We start from the raw sequence: 19,316 nt of genomic DNA, 5'->3' as shown, positions 1-19,316 counted from the left end.
AATCTATAGTAACATATTAGAATATTATTTGACAGGCACCATTTAAGTATCTAAGATCTGGTTCTTCTCTTCTTAAAAACGTCCAGTGTTGGGGCATTCACAACTTCTGGAGGCAAGCTGTTCCACTGATTAATTGTTCTCACAGTGAGGAAATTTCTCCTCAGTTCTAAGTTGCTTCTCTCCTTGATTAGTTTCCAACCATTGCTTCTTGTCCCACTTTGGAGAATAGCTTGACTCCCTCTTCTTTGTGGCAGCCCCTGAGATATTGGAAGACTGCTATCATGTCTCCTCTGGTCCTTCTTTTCACTAAACTAGACATACCCAGGTCCTGCAACCATTCTTCATATGTTTTGGCCTCCAGATCCCTGATCAACTTTGTTGCTCTTCTCTGCACTCTTTCTAGAGTCGCTACATTTTTTTTTTACATCATGGCGACCAAAACTGGATGCCGTATTCCAAGTGTGGCCTTACCAAGGCATTATAAAGTGGTATTAACACTTAATGGGATCTTTATTCTATCCCTCTGTTTATGTGGCCTAGAACTGTGTTGGCTTTTTTGGCAGCTGCTCCACCCTGCTGGTTCATATTTAAATGGTTGTCCATTAGGACTCCAAGATCCCTCTCACAGTTACTACTATTGAGCAATGTAACACATATACTGTACATGTGCATTTTGTTTTTCTTGCCTAAATGTAGAACCTTACTTTTTTCACCATTGAATTATATTTTGTTAGATAGCACCCAATGTTCAACTGTTATTCTAAGAATTCTAATTAACATTACTACCAGGGAGTGATCAGATAGTGTAATGGAAGTTATAGAATAATTTTCATTCAAGGAATTATAGATTGAAATATTAAAAAAAAGTATTTACACAGGAATTCAATACATACCTCAAAGTGTTGAAAAGAAAGTATATCTTGCTTAATCAAACTAAATTATACCATATATCAACCAACTTAAATTCCTGAATATAAGGGCAGAAGACACTCGAGCAATATAAATTATTTTTTCTTGGAAGCTTTATTTTGGCCAGATTAAATTAAAATCCCCATAACTATTATTTTTATCCATTTATAAAGTAAAATATTGACAAAATTACTATGTGAGCTATCTGGTTTATTTCTGGTTGAGCCATAAAAGTGATCAGAGACAGCCAGCTATCCTTATTATTAACAACCATAATTATATAGCAATCATCAGTATGCAAAATGTCTTGTTCAACTATAAAATTTGAAGATGTCTTGATTAGTATACCCAACCTCCTGGCCGTGTTCAGATTTCTACCAACATAAATCTGATCAGTCCAATTCCTTCTGAGTAATGAATTTCATCGTGCTATTGCAGTGTGCCAGGCTTCCATTTTAGGAATCTGGGTCTAATCTCCTCTAATTTAAAAAAAAAATCACTGCAAAACATCACACACAGAGAACTAACTCATGCAGTTGCCAGATTTTAGAATGAAAAAAGGCAGAAAGAAAGAAAGAAGAAAGAAATAATAGAAAGAAGGAAGGAAGGAAAGAAAGAAGGAAAGAAAGAGGAAAGAAGGAAAGAAGGAAGGAAGGAAGGAAGGAAGGAAGGAAGGAAGGAAGGAAAGAAGGAAGGAAGGAAAGAAGGAAGGAAGGAAGGAAGGAAGGAAGGAAGGAAGGAAGGAAGGAAGGAAGGAAAGATAATAAGAATTCGCCAGTGGAACAACTGACCGTCAGCAGTTGTGGGTCTCCATCACTGGAGGCTTTCAAGAAGAGACTGGATAGCCATTTGTCTGAAATGGCATAGGTTCTCCTGCTTGAGCAGGGGATTGGACTAGAAGACCTCCAAGGTCCCATTTAACTCTATTGTTCTGTTATTCTATTACAAGAAGATCCAACAGCAAAAATATTAGCATCAACTACTTGCTAATTCATTTTCCACATGTGAATCAGAATGATTTCTTCTATCTCTGACATTAACGCGTTTTACTCTCTCTCTTATTTCTCTTCTTGACAAAAGTTTCGGTTTCAAGTTTCACTTTCATTATAAAATATGTCCTTGTGGAAGCTGTTACAAATGTCAACACTTTAAGCAGCCTAAATTTATGGTGGCATTGAATTTTAATAGCCCCATAAATGTCTATAGTAATGGTGATATATCTACTGCAATAAATTGCTGTGAAGAAATATAAAAATAAATGTGAGATAAAAAGACAGTGGATAAAATATGTTTTTACATTGACTTTAATAATGATTTTTTTTTAAAAAAATCACATAAGTTTTCTGTTTCAAGCTTTTTGAGTTCTGATCCTAAAGTCCCCAAGATGATGTTCTGGACAGTTTGAAATAGTTTGCATTTCCTCCTTTGAGGAAGGAGAGAGGGAGGGAGGGAGAGAGAGAGAGAAAGAGAGAGAGAGAGATCTTCTTTCAAAACTAAATATCTGATTTAGATGTCAATTTGCCATCTCCACAAAAATCTCCATTCTATTCACAGTTCTCACATCAAGGCTCAGTATTAATAGAAGCAAAAATAGGATCACAGGAATCTCCCAGATGGGCCTTCAACACTGAGGAAGGAATGGAAGGCAAGATGGAATGTGGAAAAAATGAATTTCTTCTCGTGCTGAATTGAGTAGGAAGAAATGGTAACAAAACTGGTATTGTTAGTATCAAGCTGATATATTTTTGATCATAATCTCCTCCTCCTCCTCCTCCTTCTGTTCCTCCTCCTCCTCCTCCCTCTTCCTCCATTTGTATTAAGCCTACATTGTTTTGCACAGGATGCAAGTTTTCAAAGGAAGACAACCAGAAAATGAATAGACATTGGTAGATAGACCAACCAGATAGATTTTGAGTTATTTCTCAAATATGGTGTCAGCTTTGATAAAATTCTTTCCAAATAAGAATAAATTCCAAGCTATGGTTGTATATTTCAGGATACTTCCTTTTATCTTAATTATGCCACTCATTGAGAAATGGAATAAATTTTAAGGAAGACATATTGGTTGAGGAATTGAGGAATCAATACTTGGACAAAAATGCCAAATAGACTTTAAACATCTGGTTGAGTGTGTGACAAACCATAACACATAATTATTTTTGTATTATTTAGTAAAAAATGTATCTTCCAGTAAAATTCAATTAAAAGTAAAAAACTTTCTTTTTTCTTTAGAGAGAAGAAAAGTTGTTCTTCTGGTCCCAAAAACTTTTCCCAAAATTCACCTTGAAGCTCTTTCTTTCTTTCTTTCTTTCTTTCTTTCTTTCTTTCTTTCTTTCTTTCTTTCTTTCTTTCTTTCTTTCTTTCTTTCTTTCTTTCTTTCTCTCCTCTCTTTCCTTCCACCCTCTCTCTTTCTTTTTTCTCTCTCTCTTTTCTTTCCTTCTTTCTCTCCTCTCTTTCCTTCCACCCTCTCTCTTTCTTTTTTCTCTCTCTCTTTTCTTTCCTTCTTTCTATCCTTTCTTTCCTTCCTTTCTCTCTCTCTCTCTGTCTCTCTGTCTCTTTCTTTCTTTCTTCTTTTTTTCTTAAAGCTTAAAGCTTGAAAATAGAATCAGCTTAATCTAGTCTGGATTTTTGTTGTTGTTGGCTTGCAAGAAATTGGTTTTCCTCCTAAAGTATCTCCCTCCCTCCCTCCTTCCCTCCCTCCTTCCCTCCCTCCCTCCCTCTTTCTTTCTTTCTTTTTTTCTTTCTTTCTTTTCTCATTGGAATTATTGAACTTAACCAATCTTCTTTTCTCCAAATGCCTTTAAAGCATTTGCTCATTAGACTTCAAGTTATGAATGTTTAAAAAGAATAATTTTCCCTCTCTTTCTCTCTGGAGGTTCACACAACCTGAAATAACACCTCTTTGACATTAAATGCCAAGTTAAATAAATGCCCTTTGCTTGTTGTTATTTTTCCTTGGGGGGAAAAAACCACAAAAACAGAAAACAAAAATTAAATCATTCATTTACCTCACCTCATTCACAAAGTCCTTAGTTCAGCTGTTTTTGTTAAAGTAAATATGTGGTACAAATCAGTCAAAAGCCCCCTCCTTTGCCTTCGAGCAAATTGGCTTTGGAAAGTGCTACCATAATAACAAATAAATGTACAAGAATTCATATCTGGGAAGGATGTGCAATTGATAGCTGCAGCCTACAAAGAAAACTCCAGATCTCAATATTTCAGAATGACACATTGAAAGAAAATTGAGCTGTATGCTTTGTTCTCGGTGGCTGGAACTTGAAGATAATAATTAAGTGCTTATTATTATTATTTTTAGATGAATGCCTATCAAGGTTTACATTTCCAGTACTCTGTAGAATCTATCCCTCTGTATAATTTAAGATCATTAGGGGTATTATCCATTTTAATATTGGCAGAAGAATTAATGTTCCAGTTTATAGCTCAGTATTAAACATGGTCTTAAGCATGGTCTCTGATTCATTTTCTAGCAGCACCTAGGAAGCACTACAGAAGAATAAGAAATCTATGCAGTTTTCATTTTAATGCAAGTTTCTTTTATTCTCCCTTTCTAAGTGAAAATGCCAGCCTTCCACACACTAATCCCCTCCCAATAGGCAAAAACTACCCCTCTCAAAATTTCAGTGCTCTGTTTAGAAATACAGATGGTTTATTTTTTATTATTGTTCATATCACATCACATTAGCAATGGGTCTACCAGCTGCATAGTGGTGGGTTGCCAATATTTTTACTACTGGTTTGGGTGTGCACAAGTGCGCACAACGCTTCTGCACATGCGCAGAAGCATCTGGGTAGATGGGCAGAGCCTCCCGCTGCCACTGCTACTACTGGTTCGCCCAATCCGGGCCGAACTGGGAGCAACCCACCTCTGCAGCTGCCAATTCCAGTACAGTAAAATCAAAAAAGTTCCTCCCCCCAAAAAAATTGCTAGGATAGGATAGGATAGGATGAAAGAGGAGGATTGGTTCATGACTCTCCGAGACTCCTTGCCAAGTTCTGCAGATATCGGTCTGGCAGCTCTCCAAGCCAAATAAGGTCTGTGACTGAAAATCCTCCCTTGAAAGACTTCGCTGGATATGAGTAAGCAGAATTCACAGGAAATTAATAAAACAGGTTTTTTTTCAGGACAAGGAGTTTGCTTCATGCTCTCAGGGAGCCTCAATCAGAACAACATCATTCATAATTTTGTTCCATTTTGTAGAAGTTTGCATCTCCCCCCCCCCCCCCAAATATCCATGTATTATTTCAACATATTTACGATATATACTGCTCTGGAGTAATTAAAAAAACTAACAAATAAGAAATTATTGTCCAATTTATATACACTATATTGCCAAAAGTATTTGCTCACCCATCGAAATAACCAGAACCAGGTATTCCAATCACTTCCATGGCCACAGGTGTATAAAATCAAGTACCTAGGCATGTAGACTGTTTTTACAAACATTTGTGAAAGAATGGGTTACTCTCAGGAGCTCAGTGAATCCCAGCATGGAACTGTGATAGGATGCCACCTGTGCAACAAATCCAGTCGTGAAATTTCCTCACTTCTTAATATTCCACAGTCAACTGTCAGCTGTATTATAAGAACGTGGAAGTGTTTGGGAACAACAACAACTCAGCCACAAAGTGGTAGGCCACGTAAACTCGTCCAACATCAGTGTGTGACCTCACAAATACGCTCCTGGAAGAATGGTCAAAAATTCCCATCAACACGCTCCTGAACCTTGTGGACAGCCTTCCCAGAAGAGTTGAAGCTGTTATAGCTGCAAAGGGTGGGCTGACATCATATTGAACCCTATGGATTAGGAATGGGATGTCACTTACAGTAAGTTCATATGCGAGGAAAGGCAGGGGAGCGAATACTTTTGGCAATATAGTGTATCTCAACAGCAGGTGTTTCCTGCCCCCCAAATTTCTTTTCACTGACATATTAGTTTGCATGGTAATTTTCCTATTAATAGCCACATATCTTCATCTGCAGAATTCTGAAAAAATATAAGTTTTAACCTCGGCCAGTTTCATGTGCTCGGCTGACAACAGTTCAAAGTTACAACAGCACTGAAAAAAGTGATTTACGACTGTTTTCAACACCTGACGACCATTGCAGCATCCCCATGTTCATGTGAGGCAAATTCATATGCTTGGCAATTGACTCATATTTATGACGGTTGTAGCATCCCGGGATCACCTGATCTGCTTTTGCGACTTTCTGACAAGCAACGTTAATGGGGAAGCCGGATTCACTGAACAAGCATCTTATCAACTTAAGAACAGCAGTGGTTCACTTAACAAGGGTGGCATGCAAGCCATAAAATGAGGCAAAACTCAACATATGTTTCACTTAGCAACAGAAGTTATGGGTTCCATTGTGGTCGTATGTGGATGATGAGGATTACCTGTATTGGTCTTTAAAAGATGATTTTGATAGATTGGGAACAAAATGGGTACCAAACCAGCTATTGAACCGGTATTCCTAATTAGTAACTAATCCAAATTTTGAATATCTCAGCTCTGGTCCAAAGCCAATACTTAAATTCTTAAGTCACACAGCAGGCTATCTGAAAACAAAACCCCTTTCCCTCTCACCTGTCTGCAGCAGTGATGGGATTCAAATAATTTAATACCGGTTCTCTGCCCTAATGAACAGCTGGGTAGGCGGTGCTCGGTGGTCATGTGACTGTTTGGGTGTGGCCAACTCAATGTCACTCAGGTCGATGGGCGCTTCACCTTAGCTGCTACAATGTAATTAGGGTTAACCAGAGAGGCAGTTTCTGTAAGGAGGGCAATAAAGATTAGGCTAGAAACAGTACCAGAATGTTTCCTTCCTGCCTTCCTTACAGGATTATCCCTGTAAAGTAGAAAAAAACAAAAGGAGGTTTCTTCCAACAACCGGTTCTCTGAACTGCTTAGAAAGTTAACAACTGGTTCTCCCGAATAGATGTGAACTGGCTGAATCCCACCACTGGTCTGCAGGTAAAGGTAAAGGTTGCTTTGTACATATATGCTAAGTGCTAGACATTCACAACTCTAGTGGGCGGTGCTCATCTCCGTTTTAAAGCCGAAGAGCCAGTGCTGTCCAAAGACGTCTCCGTGGTCATGTGGCCAGCATGACTAAATACCAAAGGGACACAGAACGCTGTTACTTTCCCACCAAAGGTGGTTCCTATTTTTCTACTTGCATTTTTACCTGCTTTTGAACTGCTAGGTTGGCAGAAGCTGAGACAAGTAATGGGAGCTCACTCCGTTACGCAGCACTAGGGATTTGAACCACCGAATTGCCGACCTTTCTAATGGACTAGCTCAGCGTCTTAGCCACTGCGCCATCTGCAAGTAAGCCTCCTATAAAATGCATTATGAATTTATAATGCTTTTTTTCCCTCCCTTCCCGAATCGCAGGGAGAATCCTGCTGGGAAAATATTTGTCACAAGTATTTGTATTTTACTCAGCCTGACCTCTGTTGACATGCTGCATGTTAACTCGCTTACAGTGAGCACGGTAATTTTTCCTTTATTTTATATGTTCGGCAGCCTATGAATTATTAACTTAATGGCATAATCCTTCTCCTCACCCCCGCCAATTTTTTTTATTTTTATTTCTTGCTTACATACTTTCCATTGGCTGGGAATTACTCCACTTTAAATAGCTTCCATCAGGTGGGCTGTGCGAACAGGATTTCTCCCTCGGCTTTCTTGGAGCCGTTATTGAAATCTGAAGTTCACTAACAATACACATGGGAGCAAACTCAGGGGTTTAATGATACCTAGATTAGAATGTAATTATTCCGGCATACACCGTCCCCCAAAGAACACACAGAATGCTAATTCTAGGGGCTGTGACATGATTAGCAGTTTAATGGCGGCTAAGAACTGTATTTAAAATTGTTTGTAGGTGAATGCCAATTATGACTCCTCTTTTTTTTTTCCTGGAAAAGGGGAATAATCATTACAGCCTGACCTGCTGAACAAAAAGTCTCACATCCTACGCTCATTCATGGGTGAAACCAGGCTTAGTAGCAGTGACTGTGAGAGGGATCTTGGAGTCTTAGTGGACAACCAGCTAAATATGAGCCAGCAGTGTGCAGCGGCAGCAAAAAAAGCCAATGCAATCGTAAATTGCAATAACACAGCCTAAATTAAACACTATGCACTCTGTAATTTGTAGATGTGGAGACTCTAGAAAAAATGCAGAGAAGAGCAACCAGAATGATTAGGGGGCTGAAGACATATGAAGAATGGTTGCAGGAACTGGGCATGGCTAGTCTAGTGACTAGACTATAGGAGCCGAGGTGGCGCAGTGGTTAAATGCAGCACTGCAGGCTACTTCAGCTGGCCTCAGTGCTGCAGTTCGGCTGTTCAAATCTCACCGGCTCAGGGTTGACTCAGCCTTCCATCCTTCCGAGGTGGGTAAAATGAGGACCCGGATTGTTGTTGGGGGCAATATGCTGACTCTGTAAACCACTTAGAGAGGGCTGAAAGCCCTATGAAGCGGTATATAAGTCTAACTGCTATTGCTATTGCTAAGAGAAGGACCAGAGAAGACAGGATAGCAGCGTTCCAGTATTTGAGGGGCTGCCACAGAGAGGAGGGGAGTCAAGCTATTTTCCAAGGCACCCGAAGGCCAGACAAGGAATAATGGATGGAAACTGACCAAGGATAGAGTCAACCTAGAAATAAGGAGGAACTTTCTGACAGTGAGGACAATCAACCATTCTTCCTCTTCCTTCTCTGCCCTGACATTCTACCTTCTGGGTGGACTAGTTCCTTCTCAAGGAGGCTCCATTATCAAAGTCCTTGAACTGAACTGTAGCCCAATATCCTACTTCTTTGCAAGGGACCAATTTTGGGGTAAGCAAACTGTCAGGCCTGGAAGCCATCTTTTGCATTAGGCCTTCACGCCTGCCTCCTTTATTGCTGTGGGAAAGTGGGAGGGGGGATTGTATGGAGTGGGGTAGATATAGTCAAAATAACATTCCTTTCTCTGCGAGTCAAGGACATCTTAACCTGCACCTGGAGTCGGATGACTGGGAGGTATCTCTAGTTTTGGATGGTGCCTGATCTGACCATGTGATGGACATGTGGGTGCTGGGCAGAGGCTTGAAATTTCATTTGGGTGGGGGAAACCTGGAAGCTTTCCGATTCGGGTTTTCCCAGATGTGCCAATAGGACATCTCTAATAAAATGGAAGTTTGAGGAAACTCAGGCCTTGGAGTTTTCTTTTGTTGTGGGTCTGACTTGAACCCTGACACAGATTGGAAGCTAAACCATACGATGTATGGCTTGGAGAACTGGGGCCATCTAGTCCTATGATGGCAAACCTATGGCACGCATGCCAGAAGTGGCAAGCAGAGCCCTCTCTGTGGGCATGTGCACCAACGCCAGCTGCTCTTCTGGTTTCTGGCAGGGCCAGCAGGTCTTCACACATGCTGGAGCACGGGAAAGCAGCCTGAAAATGGCCCCCAAAATGGCCCCAAATGGCCTGAAAATGAGCAGAAAAACAGGCATGCACACACTGGCCAGCTGGTCTTCAGATTTCCAGTGCTCTGCCATGCACAAGGACCAGTTGGCTGGCGTGCATGTGTGTATCAGAAACAGAAGACTGGCTGGCCGGTGCGCGCATGCGCACATCATGTGTACATGCATGCACATGTGTTCTGGTTTGGGCACTCGGTGCAGAAAAAGTTTGCCATCACTGACCTAGTCTAATGAAGATAAGGACTAAGGGTGACATGATAGCAGTCTTCCAATTTTTGAGAGACTGTCACAAAGAAGAGGGGATTGACCTCTTCTCCAAAGCATCTGAGGGCAGGAGAAGTAAGAGATCATCAAAGAGAAATTCAACCTAGAATTAAGGAGACATTTCCTGAGATTAAGCTGTGGAACAACTTGCCTCTGGAAGTTTTGGGTGATCCATTGCTGGAGAAAAATGTTCAAGAAAATGTTAGCTATTTGTCTAGAATGGTATAGGGTCTCCTACTTGAGCAGGGAGTTGGACAAGATGACCTTGAAGGTCCCTTCCAACTCTTTTATTCTGTAATTCTGTAGTCTTTCTTGGAAGAAATGCAACCAAATGATCATCTGGGATTAAACATGCCAGATTGGTATTCAATTACTATGAAATATAGTTAACTAATTGCTAACCTATCTTTGCCCAGGTATTTATTTATAGGAGGAAATGTCCAGACCAAACTTAATTTCTACCCTTACCATAGGGAGCCCTTTCGTGGAGTACTGTGAAGTTGTTACCATGGCAATTCCACTGTGCTGTATAGTAGAAGCCATTTTACGGCAGTACAGTAGAAGCCATTTGAAGGGACAAAAGACTGTATCTTAACAGAACATGCCCCCAGTGGGTATTAGGGGTATCCTACCCCCACAGTATTTTTCTCCAGAGAGTAAGTCATCTCTGTACTAAGTCTGGTTGAAATTGCTTGAGGTGTTCCAGAGTTATGCTGGAACACACACACACACACAAACACACACACACAAGAGCCCTACAGCTCACTTTAAGCCCCACAGTCCAGGCTAACCTTAGCAAAGGGTGCTCTATTGACGTGAAGTAGATCCGGTCCAAATTGGATTACCAGTTTGTTATATTTCATCCTGTCAGGAGTCCATGGACTTCTGTTTGTTTAGAAAAGGGATTACACCAGATTAAACAGCTTGAGCAAGGCTGCCTACATTGTCCCAGCTGCGTAAAGCACTGGGCATGTAAATGACATCAAAGTATCCTGTTAGTATCCTTTTGGCGATTCACCCCGTCGCTGAAAGATCCGGTTTATAATCTTCCTTTCTGAGGCAGAAGGTTGTGTTCAACTCATGTGAAAGAAATGAATTGATTTATACGTGCCCGTCTTATTGAAATGATCTTTAAATCCCCTGCAAGAACAGATTTGGCATATTGCTAGGAAAAGTTGAAAAGAAGAAGCAAAATAAGAACCGATAGGGCTCAACAAAACCATTGTTTGCAGCTTACATGCAAACAGTTAATAATCCTTATTAGCTCCTATTCCTGGGCTGTTTTTAACCTATAAAAGCTTTTATAGCTTGGTATGCAAGTAACTTCAAAAACTTCAAATCATATTTGACCCATTGTGTCCACTCATGAGCAGGAATATTGAAGTTTCTCCCAGATGTGTAGTTTGGGGTCAGAAGATAATATCTACCTATATATTAAAATGGCTATATGTGTGTATGTATGTTCCAGCATAACTCTGGAATGCATCAAACAATTTCAACCAAACTTGTTACACAGATGACTTATTCTCTGGAAACAAATGTTATGGGGGGGGGTAAGACACCCCTAACACCCCTTGGGGTGTCTGTTCTGTTATGATACAGCCTGTTGTGCCTTCAAATGATTTTTACTATACTGCCATAAAATGGCTTCTACTGTATACCACAGTGGAGTTGCCACGGCAACGCCTTCACAGTACTCCACAAGGGGGCTCCCTCTGGTAAGCGGGAAAATCCAACATTAGAAATTACGTTTGGTCCAGATATGTTCCCTCTGATAATAAATACCTGGACAATGCCGGGTTATCAGCACTAGTTTGTCTATAAAAATAATAAAGGCAGGATGTAAATTAATTCCATAAATAAATAAGAATGTATCATTTTTAGTTCCTTTCTTTGGAACAGTTTTCTCTTGGAAATTCACTCTATTGATATTTAGAAAAATAGGGAAGAAGGAACTATTTGCTGTCCCCTCCTTTCCCTTGTGCTTTCTGTTCTCCCTCCGCCCATCTTTTTTATTCATGTTATTGTCCTTCTATTGCTTATTTTTATTGTTTCATTGCTTTGCTATTGTTATGTTTACATTTGGTTTTATCCTTTTTTTTCTCTCTTTACCATCATCTGCTGCCCAGAGTACGATGGGCAGCAAATCAATTTAGCAAATAATAAATAATAATAAATAATAAATAAATAATACCTTGGAGTTATTCATTTGCAAGGATTATCACCTGTAGATTGAAGATAGCAGGTTACATTGATGATTTGATCAGCTTTGCATGCATATTTTTGACAGTGTAAATTCCCAGGAATCTTTTCTCTGTGCAGCTGGTTATAAAATTAATATACAAAATATATGTACTGCTTTTTACTTTCTCCCTTTCCTCCCCTTCTCCTTTTCCTTTGGAACTTTCTTCTATTTTATTTTCAGAAATAGAAAAGTAGCAAATTGTTGTTCTATCAAAGTTTACCCAAATTGTATCTCAGGGAGATCTGACAAACTGCAATAAAAGTTTTGTCTGGACATTTCCAAATTTCAGTTAAGAATCTACAAATTTGATTAGATTTAGATGACTAGGACATGAAAATGAATGATGAAAGACATCTTATTAGGCCATAATATTAACTAAAGGCCAAACATCAACCAAATTATCAAAATAAAAGAGCAGAAGATCTGTAAATTGAAAAGAAAACATATTTGTGGTCCGCTTTCTGCATCATTTGAAAAAGCACTCATATCTCATGCTTCATTTTCTATTTTTTGCTTTAAAGCACAATTGTCAAATGGCCTTTACACAATAGCATGTATAAAAAATAAAGGTTTGAAGTTTTGGAATTACAGAAAGGAGAGAATGAAAATTAAGTCATGTATTAATTTGTGGATTTATTACTCAGCTGTAGCCCGTAAACTATAATCCTAACTAGTCAACAACTGTCATATCCCAGTCTGATGGTTTTTCTAGTTCTGGATAACGAAAAGGAATTTTGGAGCAAGCTAGCCTATAACCCATAAATCATTGTGAAAATCGGACTGGTGAGATTACAAATAAAAGTATCTCAAGATTTTAATTGTTAGACAAAGTTTGTCAGAACGGTGGCAGATGTTGGGAGAAGGTGCTGGAGCGGTTGAGTTGCAACCAAGGGTATTTGCTTTATCTCTGGAATTTATTCAAATAACTGTTCCAATTCGGTCAAGTAATTTTTATTCAGGGAACTGTTCATATATTGGAATTCAGGATTACTACAGGCTTAATACATTATGGCAGTTGGCAGATAGGGTATGCGTCAAAGGAAGGTATCTAAAACATACCCTCAAATTCTTAATTGAACCCTCAGCTATCATAGATTGGGTCTACCCAGTTAGCCATATAATGATTTTTTACAGCACAACAATGAATGGAAACCAAAGGGAGAAGCAATCTGGAATTAAGGAGGAACTTCCTAACAGTGAGGACAATTAATCAGTTTGCTTTAAGAAATCATGGGTGCTCCATGATCCCTTTCAGCTCTATTCCAATTGATCTTTTTACTGGCCCATTTAATTTTTTTTTTTTTTAAATCTGCTCTGAGCAGATATATTCATATGAAACACCAATTCTTTTAAATGTGTCAGAGCTGAGAATTCAGGTCTTGTACAGACATAGAATGTTTCTTTCTAACAAGTGTCTACAGAGCCGATGAGACAGCAAAATGTCATGCTTCAAATGTGAATGAACAGAATGGTAATTTAACAATGCAAGGGGTGTATGTGTCTGTGTGTGTGTGGTGTTGTTTCTTCTTCCTTTCTCCCCCCAATTCTGAAGCTGCTGTTATGGGTGGGGTGTGTGTGTGTGGGAATTGTGTAGATATTCTTTCCCTGCTTCCCCGCTCCGTTTCTCTGACCAAATCTTATTTTTATGTAATAATGTTTCTCAAGAAATAGACAAAAAAGGTGTGGGAGACAATGGCATGATAGATTACAGGTACTCCTTGCTTAGAGCCATTAATTTAGCAACTGTTTGAAGTAAAAGAGCACTGAAAAAAAGTGATTTCCAACTGGTCCTCGCACTTAACAATCAAAATTTGCACATGAGCAAAATTCAGGCACTTGCCAACTGGCATGTACTTATGACAGTTTTAGCATCCCAGTGTGATATGATCTCTGTTTGCAACCTTCCTGGTTAGCTTCTGACAAGCAAAGTCAATGGAGGAAGCTGGATTTGCATAACAAATGGGTGATTCGCTTAACAACTGCAGTGATTTGCTTAAAAGGGGTCATAAAACAAGGCACAACTGAGTTTGCTTAGCAACAGAAGAGCTGGTCCTAATTGTGGTTGCAAGTCCAGGATATACAACAATTAGTTGAGCAACTGTTCAAAGTTACAACAGCACTGGAAAATGTGACTTAATTTATGACTGTTTTTCACAGCAGGTAGGCAGGCAGGTAGGCAGGCAGGAAGACAAAGGTATTTCTTTCTGGCCTACTTTTGAAGTCACTTCTGAGCCCACTCTGTGTCTTGCCCTCTGCCAAAACATCTTTTCCAAGCAGTACAGTAATGTGTACATCAGTGGTGAGATTCATTTTTTTTTACTACCGGTTCTGTGGGTGTGGTTTGGTGGGCATGGCAGGGGAAGGATACTGCAAAATCCCCATTCCCTCCCCACTCCGGGGGAAGGATACTGCAAAATCCCCATTCCCTCCCCACTCGGGGGAAGGATACTGCAAAATCCCCATTCCCTCCCCACTCCAGGGGAAGGATACTGCAAAATCCCCATTCCCTCCCCACTCCAGGGGAAGGATACTGCAAAATCCCCATTCCCTCCCCACTCCAGGGGAAGGATAATGCAAAATCCCCATTCCCTCCCCACTCCAGGGAAAGGATATTGCAAAATCCCCATTCCCTCCCCACTCCAGGAGAAGGATACTGCAAAATCCCCATTCCCTCCCCACTCCATGGGAAGGATATTGCAAAATCCCCATTCCCTCCCCACTCCAGGGAAAGGATATTGCAAAATCCCCATTCCCTCCCCACTCCAGGGGAAGGATACTGCAAAATCTTTATTCCCACCCCACTCTGAGGCCAGCCAGAGGTGGCATTTGGTGGTACTCAAAATTTCTGCTACCGGTTCTCCAGAACCTGTCAGAACCTGCTGGATTTCACCCTAGTGTACATCCAAAGACCTTACTGTAAGCCCAATAGCAACAGCATGTATCCCACTCTATATCCCACTTCACAGTGCTTTGCAGTGTATGGGGTGTTCAGGGAATGGTACAGAGGTGGGTTCCTACCAGTTCGCACCAGTTCAGTAGAACCGGTTCGTCAAATCTACTGAATTGGTTAGAAGAGGTTCCACCAGTGGACCCAGAAAGCAGGCCACACCTACAGAAGAGGTTCCAAATTTTTTTGAAACCCACCACTGGAGTGGTAGCATCTCTGATGTAGGGGCGTGTTATGTCCTTTTAGGGCAGCTTGTTTTAGGGCACCTTTTGGGGCAGCTCGTCCACTTTTTGTCCCCACCTGTCACTCACCCCTCACCTGTGGCTCCTAGTAGCTGTAGCATGCGCAGCGGCCACACCGCGGGCAACAGCTTCAACAGGCTAGCCAAACCAGGTTGAGCATATCTGTTGGGGTTTTGTTTTTTTCTAAACTAGCACTGAATAAAAATTAACCAAAGTTATTAATTACTATGAAACTGAAAGTAATGACCCCAATGTTAATATAATGGTGATATGAACAATGAATATAATTACAATTGTTAGTACAACTGTTGTTAAACTATTACAGAGGTTAAAACCGATAGGAAAGCCATGTAGAATGGAGAACTACAAAGGCTAAATATGTTTGATACAGAAAGCTGCATAACTATTTCTCTTGTTTGTTGTTGTTGCATTTTGTCCCTGTTTTTAAAGGTAAACATGTTTTAATAAAAACTATTTAAAAAAAGAGAAGAGCCGTTGGGTCATTGACCTTCGGTGAGATAGGGATTTGTCTATCCTGAGTGTGTGAAGACAGATTCCGGCAGACAACGGTCATCATGGGGGTTTCTGCAAACCAGTGATAGGTTCCAGATCTCAGTGCAACCGGTACGCTGCAATGTGGCCGGGCACCCACCACATGAACGCACGCAGTACGCCCACACATGCGCATAGCATGCACATACGTACTTACCGCCTGCAATGCTCCATGACACACCAGCTGCTCGACAGAGTGTCGCGCAGGCACTGTATGCTCCATGTGCATGCGCGGAAACCCCGAACAGCTCAAATACCGGTAAGAAGCACGGGCAGGTGGGTGGGCTATCCGGAGCACCGTACCGGAACAGTACCTCATGTTCTCGGCAGGCACCGGTACGCCCGTACCGGGGTGTACCAGTTGTAACCCACCACTGCTGCAAGCGATGAGGTATGCTAAGAACATGGCAAGACATGAAAGATCCCCTGGTCAACCACTGCGCCCAGCCCATCTCCAACAGCCTCGACTCTTGTCCTGCTATTGGAGCAAGATGGAAACTGGGAAGAAAGGCTGACTCTAGGCACCTTTCCCTCACTTCAATCCAGTTCACAGGCAGGTCTTGCTTTACAGCCCTCTCTAAGTGATGTGCAGAGCATATTGCCCCCAACAATCTATATCCTCATTTTACTGTCCTCGGAAGGAAGGAAAGCTGATGTGCAAAGGTGCCACCTAGGTCATACCTCTTGCAAATGTTGCCTTTGAGATTTGCACATGCACGAAGCAGAGAAGCACGTCTGAATGGACCATTAGTCTAAACATTGAGTGGAAGATCATTTTTCAGGGACCAGGGAACCTTTACACCAAACCTATCTGGACTGTGAATAATGAAATTGCCCTGCCAGTGAGATAGATTTGAGTCTCAACACCACCAAAGGAGGAGGTCTCTCTGCATATTATCCAAGCCTTAAGTAACCTAGACCTGTGATAGCGAACCTATGGCACGTGTGCCACAGGTGGCAACGAGAGCCATTTGTCCAGGCATGTGAGGTGTTGCCCTGTCAACTGGCCAGCATGCATGTGCGTGCTGGCCCGCTGACTTTGCCCTTCTTTTGAGGCCATTTTTCACCCTCCAGAGGCTTCGGGAGCTTCCCTGAATCCTCCGGAGTGTGAAAAATCTGCCCTATGGGCAAACTGGAAATTTGAGAACATACTTCCATTTGTTCGTAGGGCTGGTTTTAGCCCTCTGGAGCCTTCAGGAGGCTTCCCTGAAGGCTACGCAGGGCTAAAACCGCCCCTACAAGCAAACCGGAAGTCCTTTCTCGAACTTCTGGTTTGCCCATAGGGTGGTTTTTCACACTCCAGAGGCTTCAGGGAAGTTCCTGAAGCCTCCAGAGGGCCTCCGGGGGGTGGGGGGGGGGTGGAAGCTGTTTTCACCCTCCCCAGGCTCCTATAAAGCCTCTGGAGCCTGGGGTGGCGAAAAAAGCACACCAAAAATGAGGGGGAGTGCTGGTTGTGTAAGCATGCACACTGGGGTCGTGCACATAGCATTATGGGTATGGCATGCCTGCGCACCCCCACCCCCCTAGCGTGACATGAGAGCTACAAAAGGTTTGCCATCACTGACCTAGATCTTTTTAACACCCAGACTGTATGGAAGTAAACAGAGTGCTACAGATATTCAAGAATCATTACGATGTTATGTCTGTCTCTATTTTTCTCTCCCACAAAACTTGACAAATTATTTCTGAAACACCCACTCATTTATATAGTATGCACTTGTTTCTATATATTTGTGTAATTGGTGCAAAAACTCAGAGAAGCAGCAGTAGAATACTGAAGCCATTAGAAGTCAAATTCCTGCCTCACCAACATGGAAACACCTCCCCCCCCCCCCATAGAATATTAGCATTTTCTTAAGTGAAACTACAGAAACCTATTTGGGATTGATACATTAGAATTCATATTTGCATGGCATTTTTTCCCCAACCTTCACCAAAGATACAATGCAGTATATTCAATACAAGGTAAATGAAATAAAACTATAAGACTTTCTCCTGTCAATTTGTCCCGTCGGGTTCATTTTTATGACAAGGAATTATTGTAATACAGATTTAATGATTTGGGTGTTCAGTAAAACCTCTTTTACATATCTGGTAACTCAGACAAAAGTTGCTCTAAGTGTTTTAGCCTACTCAGTGGTGAGTTTGAAGCAGTTTTACTACCGTTTTGCTCGTGCACATGCGCTGTCTCTCATGTGTGACGCTTCTGCACATGTGCAGAAGCATTTGGGCGGATAGGTGGAGTCTCCCGCCGCCACCACTACTAGTTCAGCCGAACTGGGAGCAACCCACTTCTGGGCCTACTGTATATAACATTTCTTTTTTCAGTTCTTTGTGGAACCTGAATAGCCAAAATGGGTTGAATTCCTGCTGACTAAGGAATCTTGCAACTGATCCCAAATTACTAGCTTACCTGTTCTGGGCAGTTTGAATGCCTTGTGATCTGACCACAAAGTAATTGAAAACTGAAAACTTGGATGGGATGCATGGGATAAAATGAGAGACCTGTGAGATCCCCCTAAGTGATAGACTAGAGTTTTTGGAGACTACTTTAGGGCTGTCAATACGCAATACCTTGTTCTAGAAATTGGTTCCACTCCGATTTCTGGGAAGGATGCCAGGGCTCAATGGAGAACCCATGAAATATTGTCAAGTTGAAATGCTTTTCAGTTAAACCTTTTTAAGCTTTCCTCCTGGAAAGCTTAAAAATAGAATCAGCTTAATCTAGTCTGGATTTTTATTGCTGTTGGCATGCAAGAGATTGTTTTTTCCCCCATAAAGTATCTTCCTTCCCTCCCTCCCTCCCTCCCTCGAATCAGCTTAATCTAGTCTGGGTTTTTGTTGGTATGCAAGAAATTGGTTTTCCTCCAAAAGTATTTTCCTTCTTTCCTTCCTTTCCTCCCTCCTTCCTTCCCTCCCTCCTTTCCTCATCATGTCTAAATTTCCTTCCTTCCTTTTTTTCCTTCCTTCCTTCCTTCCCTCCCTCCTTCCCTTCCTCCCTCATCATCTCTAAAGTTCCTTCCCTCCCTCTCTCCTTCCCTCCCTCCATCATCATCTCTAAATCTCCTTCTTTCCCTCCTTTCCTCCCTCCATTATCTCTAAATTTCCTTCCTTCTTTCCCTCCTTCCCTTCCTCCTTCCCTTCCTCCCTCATCATCTCTAAATTTCCTTCCCTCCCTCCTTCTCTCCCTCCTTCCCCCTCCCTCATCATCTCTAAATTTCCTTCCTTCCTTCCTTCCTTTTTCCTTCCTTTTTTCCCTCCCTCCTTCCCTCCCTCCATTATCATCTCTAAATTTCCTTCTTTCTTTCCCTCCTTACCTTCCTCCCTCATCATCTCTAAATTTCCTTCCTTCCTTCCTTCCTTCCTTCCTTCCTTCCTTCCTTCCTTCCTTCCTTCCTACCTACCTACCTACCTTCCTTCCTTCTCTTTTTCCTTCCTTCCTTCTTTCCCTCCCTCCCTCTTTTCCTTCTTCTCTTTCTCTCTAACGTTCCTCTCTCTGGTGCCTTTTCTTATCAATCCTTTCCCCACCCCCCTTAGATTCAGTGAAATATATTTCTTGCTAGCGAGGGCCCTTCCAACAAACAAATAGAGCCCAGTGGACACCGTAAAGCTGCCTCTTTCTTCAGAGCGCTGATTGTAGCTTCAGGCAGGAGGGCAAAGCTGG

The sequence above is a fragment of the Thamnophis sirtalis genome, unplaced genomic scaffold (genome assembly GCF_051295495.1).
Source record: "Thamnophis sirtalis isolate CommonGarterSnake01/CBP01778 unplaced genomic scaffold, rThaSir2_p1.2 scaffold_14, whole genome shotgun sequence".
Lineage (NCBI taxonomy): Eukaryota > Metazoa > Chordata > Lepidosauria > Squamata > Natricidae > Thamnophis > Thamnophis sirtalis.
The sequence above is the reverse complement of the archived record's forward strand: the minus strand, read 5'-3'. Positions refer to the sequence as shown.